Source organism: Hemiscyllium ocellatum, chromosome 4 (genome assembly GCF_020745735.1).
Source record: "Hemiscyllium ocellatum isolate sHemOce1 chromosome 4, sHemOce1.pat.X.cur, whole genome shotgun sequence".
Classification (NCBI taxonomy): Eukaryota; Metazoa; Chordata; class Chondrichthyes; order Orectolobiformes; family Hemiscylliidae; genus Hemiscyllium; species Hemiscyllium ocellatum.
Window position 1 is genome coordinate 20,022,927 of NC_083404.1, and position 10,703 is coordinate 20,033,629.

Below are 10,703 nucleotides of genomic sequence, written 5' to 3' on the forward strand. Positions count from 1 at the left end.
TCACTAAAAATAGCAAAACAAACTTGACCCCCACACCAAGTTAGCCGACACTTTCTCACCTCAGTCAATGCACAATTGTGTTGATGGGAACCCCTGCCTCCCAGAAATTCTCAGGAGAGTTTGGTGGGATGTACCAGAATCTGTGCCTTGAGCAGTTTGCCAACCTTTTCAGCCTTCCTTTGTCTGGAAGGTTTGCATAATGCTTAATTAGATTAGATTCCCTACAGTATAGAAATAGGCCATTTGGCTGAACTTGTCCACACTGACCTTCCAATGAATAACCCACCCAGACCCATTCCCCTGCCTGAAATCTACCTCTGACTAATGCACCCAACACTGTGGGCAATTTAGCATGACCAATTCACCTGGCCTTGCATATCTTTGGATTGTGGGAGGAAACCAGCTGACCTGGAGAAAACCCATGCAGACATGGGGAAAATGTGCAAACTCCACGCAGACATTCACCTGAGGCGGGAATCAAACTCAGGACACTGTCAGGTAGCAGTGCTAGCCACTGTGCCACCCACTTTAAAAAAAGATATATGAATTAGAATATATAATATAGACTGCATTCTTGCACTTCGAATTGCCAATTGAAAAGCAGAACAATACTCTTCATTGAGAATAACTCCTTGCTTCCATTTTCATTTTAGCAGGACTTCAATTAGTTCTTAGCATCAAAACTTAGTTGAGAAAAGAATATTCATTGAAACAATTGTTGGATGTTTAGAAAGGAAAAATTCAATTACATCTTGTCAAAAAAATCACATCGTTCGTTCTTTCCAATTGACATTATACTATCAATGACTGATGAGAATTGATATCCCTTTCCCAGATATCCTTTAGCGGCTGAGTTATATCATCATACTATTCAGAAAACACACAATTGCCAAACCACAAACTACAGAATACAGTCAAAGATAGAAAATGTATTTGCAATTTGATAGATCAAGCAATGATTTGATGACCCCAAACTTAGAATTTTAAATCTGTCAGATAATAAATAGAAAAGAATGAATTGCACAATTCTCCTTTCTGGGAGGAAAGAGGGAGGAGAAATTGTGGTTTACAATTGTTCCTTTATCAGTAATATATTTTTATACTCAAAGGAAATATATCAACAGTATTTAACTTTTTGCCACTTGATTTACTTACAGATCTATTATTGGTTAGCAAACCTTGGGGAGTGGTAACCACGGAGAAAGTGAGGACTACAAATGTTGGAGATCAGAATCGAAGAGTGTGGTGCTGGGAAAGCACAGTCGGTCAGGCAACATCCGAGGAACAGAAGAGTTGACATGGTGGGCATAAGCCCTTCATCAGGAATAAGGCTTGTGGCTCAAGGGGGGCTGAGAAATAAATGGGAGGGGAGTGGGGTTAGGGGAAGGTTGCTGGAAATGTGATAGGTAGATGAACGTGGGGGTGAAGGTGATAGGTCAGAGAGGAGGGTGGAACAGATAGTTGGGAAGGAAGATGGACAGGTAGGACAGTTTAAGAGGGCAGTGCTGAGTTGCAAGGTTGGATCTGGGATAAGATGGGGAGAGGGGAATGAGGAAACTGTTGAAGTCCACATTGATCACGTGGGGTTGGAGGTTCCCAAGGTGGGAGGTGAGGCATTCTTCCTCCAGGCGTTGGGTGGTTCGGGTTTGGTGGTAGAGAAGGCCCAAGATTTACATGTCTTCAATTGAGTGGTTGGGAAGTTAAAGTGTTTGGTCACAGGGCAGTGGGGTTGTTTAGTGCGTGTGTCTAAGTGGTGTTCTCTGAAACATTCTGCAGGTTGGTATCTTGTCTCTCCAATGTAGAGGAGACCACATCGAGAGCAATGGATAAAATGGGTGACGTGTGTGGAAGTACAGGTAAATCTCTGTCGGATGTGGAAGGATCCCATCTCTAGTTAACTGCATATACCTATGTGGTTCAAACTTCTGCGTGCTGATGTTTGACCACATCCATTCCCTTTGAAACAAACCATCAGGAGCAGGGACAAGCAGCATGAAACAGGGATCCTCCTTCTGTGTGTAGTGATACAGCTGGCCTCCTAAGTCTTAGAATTTGCATTGTGGGTTATCAAACCAACTTCATATCATTCAACTACAAAGTGCTTTGGCATTTTAGAAATTCCATTACCACATCAGAAAATAATCTTGTTTATGATCTAATTACAATTTTCTTTAAAAATTTGCATGTAGTTTTTTGAAAAATAAGATGGTATTACGGTAAGTTAAGTACTGAACAAGAATCCTATTAATATGAGGTGAGCTGACAGGAAGATGGAGGGTCATGGTGTAGGTCTTAAAATCCATCCTTAAACAGGGTTTGTCATCATTAATATATATACTTTAAAAAATACGATAGCGAAGATGGTCGCCTCAAATTCCTTAAGGTTTGTAGGGCCGATATAGCCACGATGGTAACGAATTTCCACACATTAGCCTGTTGTGACAATGACCCTATGAGAATTTTGAAAGCCAGGCAATCTACATAAGATAGATTGTGTCTAAGTTAGTGCCTGAGTAACTGGGTCACACACTCTCAGCATGAATTACTCAAAACATATCCTCAATAGACTTGATAAATTATTTATAACAGTTCGCTGTGTGACAAGCTGAGGAGAAGAAACACAGACCATCAACACAAGTACTGTAGTCACCTCTAATGCTTAGCAACACTAAACGGCTGGGACTTTTACTGCCCAAGCACTGCTAAAGGCATAAGGGTGGGGCTTACATTGCATCACATCATCCCAGATTTGCATAAGTTCATCAAAAGGTTTGGATGGATGGGAGAATCACAGGGATCTGACAAAATCCAGCTTTGACTTTTATCCTTTCCTCTCCTGACATGGAATTCTAATAATAAAGCTGAAGTAAATATGGTCCCATATTAATTTGAAGGTTACTTTTATTTGCCATCAGATGTCCATGTCTTTAAAAAATGTTCAGACCTCAAACAAAATCTGAAAATTCTTGTACTTGATATCATTTATTACAAACAAATAGAAAGCATAGACTGGGTGAAAGAATGTTTTAAAAATGTCATCTTTGGTTATAAAATGGTGATTTTTGAGCCATAAATATGAAACAAAGTAAATAAACTAGAGCCCAAGAACAGGCCTGACAACATGTTTAACTAGTACATATTGCATACATTCCTTGCACGTGTACCCATTCAATTTTCTTCTCTCTTCTTTGTTACAGACCACCTCCACATGAGGGCTGTTTGAAACCATATTCTTTCTACACAGCAAGCAATACAAAGGCACAATATTAATATTTTTTTTGTGTTCTTATGAGTATGTAATGTTTCCATGACATGGTGTTTACTATTGCACAGTTTAAAGATAATTAGACCTGTTAAAAACATCAAATGTGATAGTTCAATCAACAAATCATGAAACATAACAAAATGCAAGATGTTCACATAAAATGTCAATTCTGCCATCATTCATATACAAAATGCTATGCTGAAATAATGAAAACTCTTTGATCACTATTTAAAGTATAGACCACTATTTAAAGTAAAAATAACAATTTTATTCTCTAAGTCCAACAGAGAATATCAAAACCAACAATCACTTACAATTCCTTTCTCTTAAACCTACCTTTTACCTCCCACGCTACAATACTGGTCCAATAAAAAATCCCGATTAGGATTTACAAAAAAAAAGTTTCCAAACCAGTCAGCTTTGCTGATTCTCCTTTGTAAATTTTCCTCTGTAGATTCTCTCCAGGTCAGCCTCGATGTTCTGCTGCACAGACTGTCCATAGACAGGTACCTTTCAGAGAACTTCAGCGAGCAGTCTACATTTGTTGGTCTTTGGCAGTTCCCCCCTTAATGATTCAAAATGTTTGATTTTATACCCTAAAACATCAGACTGCTTCATTGTTTTCAATAATATCAAAATACTAAATTCAAGATTGATTGGATTTTGGTATCTTGGGGCATAATTTAAATTCATTGGCCAAATTGAATTTGTTTTTGTTTCATGGTAACCCATCTGCTGCTATTTGTTTCAACCAGGTTTTACATTGTTACTTTGTGCAGGACTCTCTGTGCTTTGTCTGTCCTTGCTAGCTTTTCAACTCTCCTAAAGGTACAGTACATCTCTACACTTTCACAACCACGAACACTAATCGGAGCTATATAATGAGGCTCTTGAGTGGGTGTAGTTGCCAACTTTAGGGTGTCAATTGGCATTGAAGTGGTAAAGTCCAACTTGACCTTTTCTACATCTTAATCCAGGAGTGTTTGAAAATGACAGGCTCTCCACCTGCATTTACCCACCTGTGCTTGGGGATGGAACTAAATTCCACACCCTAAGTCAACAGTATTCACATCATTTGTTTGATGACAAGTTAGATTTTCGAAGGTTTGTAAGTGAAATATTAATTTTATATTTTAAACATTTGGTGTATTTGCATTAACTTGAGTTATTGAAATTAGTATAGAATGACTTATGAATTTTTAAAAAATATTCTTTTTGTTTACTTACTAATGTTAGACTAGTTGATCCTTGATTCTTTTGGTTTCAGCAACATACTTTTACTCACATAAGTGCAATCCATGTCCAAGTTATTCATCCCTGATTGCCTGACGGATTTCTAGAGAAAAAGAAATGTGAATTATTCATATTGTGTCCAATTCTGAAGTGGCCATTGTGTAATCTGCTCCATGCTCCACTGACTGTTTTCTGAATTTGCTCCTGAAATTCTCAAAATTTTAAAATAAATCTTAATAAATGATTGTATTCTATTTTGTTTTATTTTAAATTATTTTGTTAATAAATTTTAGATACATTTTCAAAGCAGGTCAGTCTATCTTTTGTACAAGATGTCATCTTTGTAGACAAGCTGAATCATATTGTAGAAATAGTAATATGAGGCTAATTAAGATTCTGCTCGACGATTTTATTGCTGGCCAGTTGACATTAAAGAGGTTACATATTATTTTGATGGCCAACCTTTCATGAGCTCTTTTAATGGTTGAGCACAAAGGAAGAAATAGGAACTGGGGATCTCTAGAAGCTAAAAACATGCTCAACATTTCTGTTCATTTCATGCTGGAGATGGACTATATTTGAACTGAACTTTGGAGATATATCAGGAAACTTTCTGAGATCTTAGCAAAGACTTTAAAGCTTAAGCAACATTTTTCTCAGAAATTCTCTGAGAAGTTTACCTCAGCAAAGCCAGAGCTGTGCCACTTCACTTCATTGAAGACCACATAAAGTGACAAGGGGAGAGGGAGTGAAGTTACAGCACAAGCAAAGCAAGAGGGTCTTTGCTACAGGTCTGCTTAGCCTGGATGAAGAATGAATGAAAAGATGAGGTCACAGCAGACCTGCTGTTGCCAGAGAATGGGGCAGAATTCTACATCCTTGTACATCAGACTGTGTCTTAGCCTCTGAAACTCGAGTGCAACATCTCCAGCATGTGATCTCTGCTCACTGGTCTAAATCAGCCCAAAATTTCTCATTGTGTGTCAGTCAGTCCACTCTATACACTGTCAGTGAATTTGATGCTCTGGAAGCTATACATACCACAGCATGAACATTGCTTCTGAAGAACACTTCAGTGTTAATCTGCAAGTTTCTAGTTTAGCACCTCCAAGTCTATTTAAATGATGGTAATCATCAAATATCCCCAACATTGCAGGTTAAAATCAAATCGATAAACAACATACAACCATCATGCTCATTTTCAGATTTTCACCAAAATCAACTCTTATAGATATTGAAGACAAGGAATCTATTAATTTCATAACATAATGGTAATTAAGGTAGAAGAAGGAAAGAGACAATACATCATCAACTTATAAAAGATCCAACTTAAAGTGAGTCTCTCAAAATACATTTGGGATGTGGCCTTTTACATAAAACTGTTCCTGCAAAGCATATGCTCACAATTCTGGTGTGCTACTTGATGTCAAGATTATTCATCATCTCCTAAAAAAATTGAAACAAAATATTATTTATACTTAGTGTCATTTCACTTTTGTGTACATTTTGATATTATCCTGTCCATCCATTAATCATCCCTATTCTCAACCTGATTTTTCCTTTTAGTTTGTCAAATATTTTATTTTTGCTTCAGGTTCCTTCATTATTTAATGACCCCTTTTTGCCTTTCTAATTGTTCTGATTTCTTTCCTAACCTCTATACATTTCTCCCCATCACGGTGTCTGCTGCTTTGCTTATATTGAGCGCATGCCTCAATTCAAATCCCTTAAAATCAGATTTGTTGCCATCTATTACCCAGAAATTTATTGTTGTTGCCACTCATGTTCTCAAGAGGGAAACATAAACTGTGATTTCTCTCCACAGATGCCACCAAACCTGCTGAGTTATTGCACCAATTTCTGTTTTTCTTTTGGATTCTGATTTCCAGCCTCAAGAGTTCTTTTGGGCTTTTTTTTGTTCAGTGCTTTTCCTGTTTTGTTCTTTTGGACACATTTATTTTCTGTTCACAGTTTTAGTTCATCCAACATTGGCAGGACACAGTACACTCCAAATTAGGGGTTATTGCAATGTGCATTATTCAGGAGTACCATTTCTAACAGACAATACCTCATGTCCTGAAGGACGTAGCTACCAGATTGAGCCAGTTCCAGAGGATGGGAGAATCAATAAAGAAAAAAAAATCTACTTTGCCTTATCACCACAAATCCATCTGTTGCAACTGCATCTGTCTATGAAAGCATTGATAAAAATGATTAACACAGAAATTCTAATGTTCAGAAACCTTGCTCATACAGCAGCTACCCTCCATTGTGTTGTTTCACTTGGTTAAATGGGTTACATCTCAATCTCAAAAGTAGGCATCAATGAGATAGATGTTGTAACCTCATCAATGCCTTGCATATCCCTCATCTTGCCACCATTAGCAAGCCAGTCCTGTTTCAATGTGTGCAGAAGAACATGCCAAGATCAGCATTCAGTGTGTCTTACAAACAAGGTGCCAACTCGGTGAAGTTAAGGCACAAGACTACCCACATGCTACACAGTGTGCGATGGACAAAGCTAAAAACGCCACACACCCAGTGGATTAACTCTTCCCACATTCTGTGATGAACAGTGGTGAGAATAAGAAATAGCAGCAGGACTAGACTGTTGTGACCTTTCAGGCCTGTTCCACCATGCAAGCGTGATTTTGGTTCAACTCCACTTTCTCACGTGTTCATCATATTGTTCAATTTCCTGAGAGATTGAAAATCTAGTTCAGCCTTGAATAAACTCAAATACGAAGCAGTCACCATATTCCAGTGTAGGGAGTTCCAAAGATTCATAACCCTCTATTCTGGAGCAGGCCAAACCCCTCAAAACATTTCAAGAAAGTACCTTGGACTCTAACTTTGCTAGCTGGTTTAAGGAGATGCACAGTGGTTACTCCAGGGGTGATGTAGCTGGTCAAACCTTTTAGTTTTAAACAAAACAGAATTTCTTTACAAGATTACAAATGAAACTCTAACAAAAGAGTACAGAATAAAGAATAACTTAACCTTGACTTCCAAACTACTCAGCCACTTTGGCATCATGGTAGCCCACAAACATACTACATCAGACAAACAGGCAAGAAACATGCCAGCAGAATACATGATCACCAATTAGCCACCAAAAAAGATGACCCACTATAAACTAGTTTTCATACATACAGACAAAAAATGGCACCACTTTGACTGGGCAACACACACATTCTAGGACAGGCGAAGCAAGGACACGTATGAGAATTCTTAGAGGCATGTCATTCTAACCATGCCTCCATCAACAAACACATCAATTTAGATCCCATCTACCTTCCCTTGAAAAAAAAAGAGCTGGAAAAGACATCACCACCTTAAAAAAACCAAGGTATACGTAAGAGAAGCAAGACATAGCACCAGCTCTTCACCCCAGAGTCTCACTGATAATGTTACCTAGTCATGGTGCTGAAACGTCTGAAAACAAACCTTCAAGCTCAGTGAGCTAGCTTACATCCTTATCATCAACCTGAGCTACAAATCTTCTGAAAAATCGCTAACACATATGGTGCAACATGCTAAAACTGGCCCGTAGGTGGGAGACCTTCGCTATCTGACTGAGCACTACCTGCAAACAACAGCTCTTCCTGCACAAATGCCTCAGGAATCAGGTATTTCCTAAATGTCTAAATTACAAACACCCCCTCAACACCCCACTAGCCAAAAAAACAGCAGAACAAAACGGCCGCAGAATGCTTAAAGAAATGATAAACGATGATCACAATTGATTCCATAAATGCAATCAGGAAAGTTCACACCAAAAACCTTTGTTCAATACTACGATGGACCTTGAATGGACAAATGCACTAAGACAAACCATAAGCTTTAAACATCAGCAAACACAGATAAAGAAAAAAACTTGCACTTCATGATAAATTAGATAAACTCACATGAAAAAATATTTTGTCTGACACTGATGCTTGGATAAAAAATCTTTCAGACCGTCCACTTACCGATACAGAAAAAGCAATCCTAGTCAGAAGGTTAAACTACAATTACAATGACATGAGTAAAAAGGATTTCCTTAAAGCATTTGAATCCATGCTAAAACAATAACAGTCTATCAGAGGAAAAACAGCCAACCATAAGGCAAGCTACTGCACCAACATTAGGCTGAAAAATGGTAGGAAACACATTTAATGCTCAAGAAAACAAAGCCTTAGAAAGACTATTATAAAAAAGGCAAATGCTCTGTTTGCAGATACTAACACATGCCAGCAGGTGGCGATAGACCCAACCCCACAACTACTAAACAGAATCTCATCCATTTGAACAGGACTTAAAAAAACCAGGAGAATTAACGCAGGACAGACTTCCAAAATATGAAAGCAGGTGAATCCAACACACTATGCTTCTATGGATTACCAAAAGTACACAAACCTAGGGCCTCCCTCAGACCCATAGTCTCCCTACCTGGCACACCAACATACAGACTAGCCAAAGAACTCCACCAAAAACTAAAACACCTAATTGAAAATTCACAGCACTCCATTCACTCCACCCAAGAGTTCTGGACTCTATCAAAGACACCAAGATAGAAGAGGACAAAATAATGGTCTGCTTTGATGTTACAGCCCTTTTCATATCAATTAACATTGGCCAAAGAGACACTGGCATCACTACTAGGAAAACCGGAACCACAATCACTAGACAGCACCAACCTCATCAGCAAAGACAATATCCTCAAGCTAATGGACCTGTGCCTCACCACTGACTTCACATTGAATAACAAAACCTACAAACAAATCATGGGACCACCAATATCAGATCTTATATTAGAAGCAGTAACACAGAGATTTGAACAAGCTGCCCTCCTAACTATCCAACCCAAACTCTGGGCCCGCCATGTGGATGACACCTTTGTCATCACAAACAGAACAAATTAGAGGAAACATACAACGCCATCAACTATATCCTGGCGGGCATAAAATTCACAAAGGATGAGGAGAATAACAACAGACTTTCATTTCTGGACATAACAGCTGAGCTTACAGTTAACGGAGAGCTTCAAACCAGCGTCTACGGAAAAACAACAAACACAGACCAAATACTTCAGAAGCAATCATCCCAACACTCACAAATAGAGCTGTATCAAGACATTATTTCAACAAGCTACATCACATTGCAGCACCCAAGAATTACAAACAGCAGAAGAAAATTATCCATACAATGTTTTCAAGAAAAGGGGGTACCAATAAACACAATCTGCCGATTCCTCAGAAACAAACCCAAACAAGGAGACCCAACACAACCAAAAAATATAACCACATTACCTTACATCAAAGACATGTCAGAAATGACTTCCAGACTACTCAGAACCCTCGGCATCATGGTAGCCCACAAACCTACCAACACACCTAAGCAGCAACTCATGAAGGACCCATTAGATATTACCAGCAAAACCAATGTCATTTACAAAATACCACGCAAGAACTGTAAAAAACATTACATCAGACAAACAAGCAAGAAACTTGCCACCCAGATACATGAACACGAACTAGTCACCAAAAGACAGGACCCACTATCACTAGTTTCCATACATACAGACATGAAGCACACCACTGACTGGGACAACACCCACATTCTCAGACAGGCAAAACAAAGACACGCATGAGAATTCTTAGAGGCACGACATTGTAACCAGAACTCCATCAATAAACACATTGAATTAGATCCCATCTACCTTTCCTTGAAAAAAATAGAACCGGAAGTCACAATTAAATCTGCCTGCACTACTCGGTCAAATGTTCCAGATTCTCTCTTTTGTTACCTCTGGTGGTTTTCCTTTCCGTCATCTTTAATTATTTTGACATTCATGTTAAATTGGTATCCACTGTCTCTCAATTATTTCACCAATGGACAAGATTGATCCCTATATATTGTGTCAAGAAACACATGATTTTGAACACCTCTGTCAAATCTCATGTCAATATTCACCCTGAGACATGGCCAAACTCTCCCATCTACATACCAGAAGTCCCTCATCCATGGAACCATTCTCATAATCCTATCCTACATACTTGTCCTTCCTAAACTGTGGTGCTTCAAAGTGGATAAAGAACTCCTCTTAAGCCTGAACTATTGTTTATAAAGAGTCACCATAACTTCCTGACTTTTGCTTTCAAAGACTCAACCCATGAAGCCCAGGAAGTCCCTAACCTTCTGTACTGCACTCAATGATCTGTGC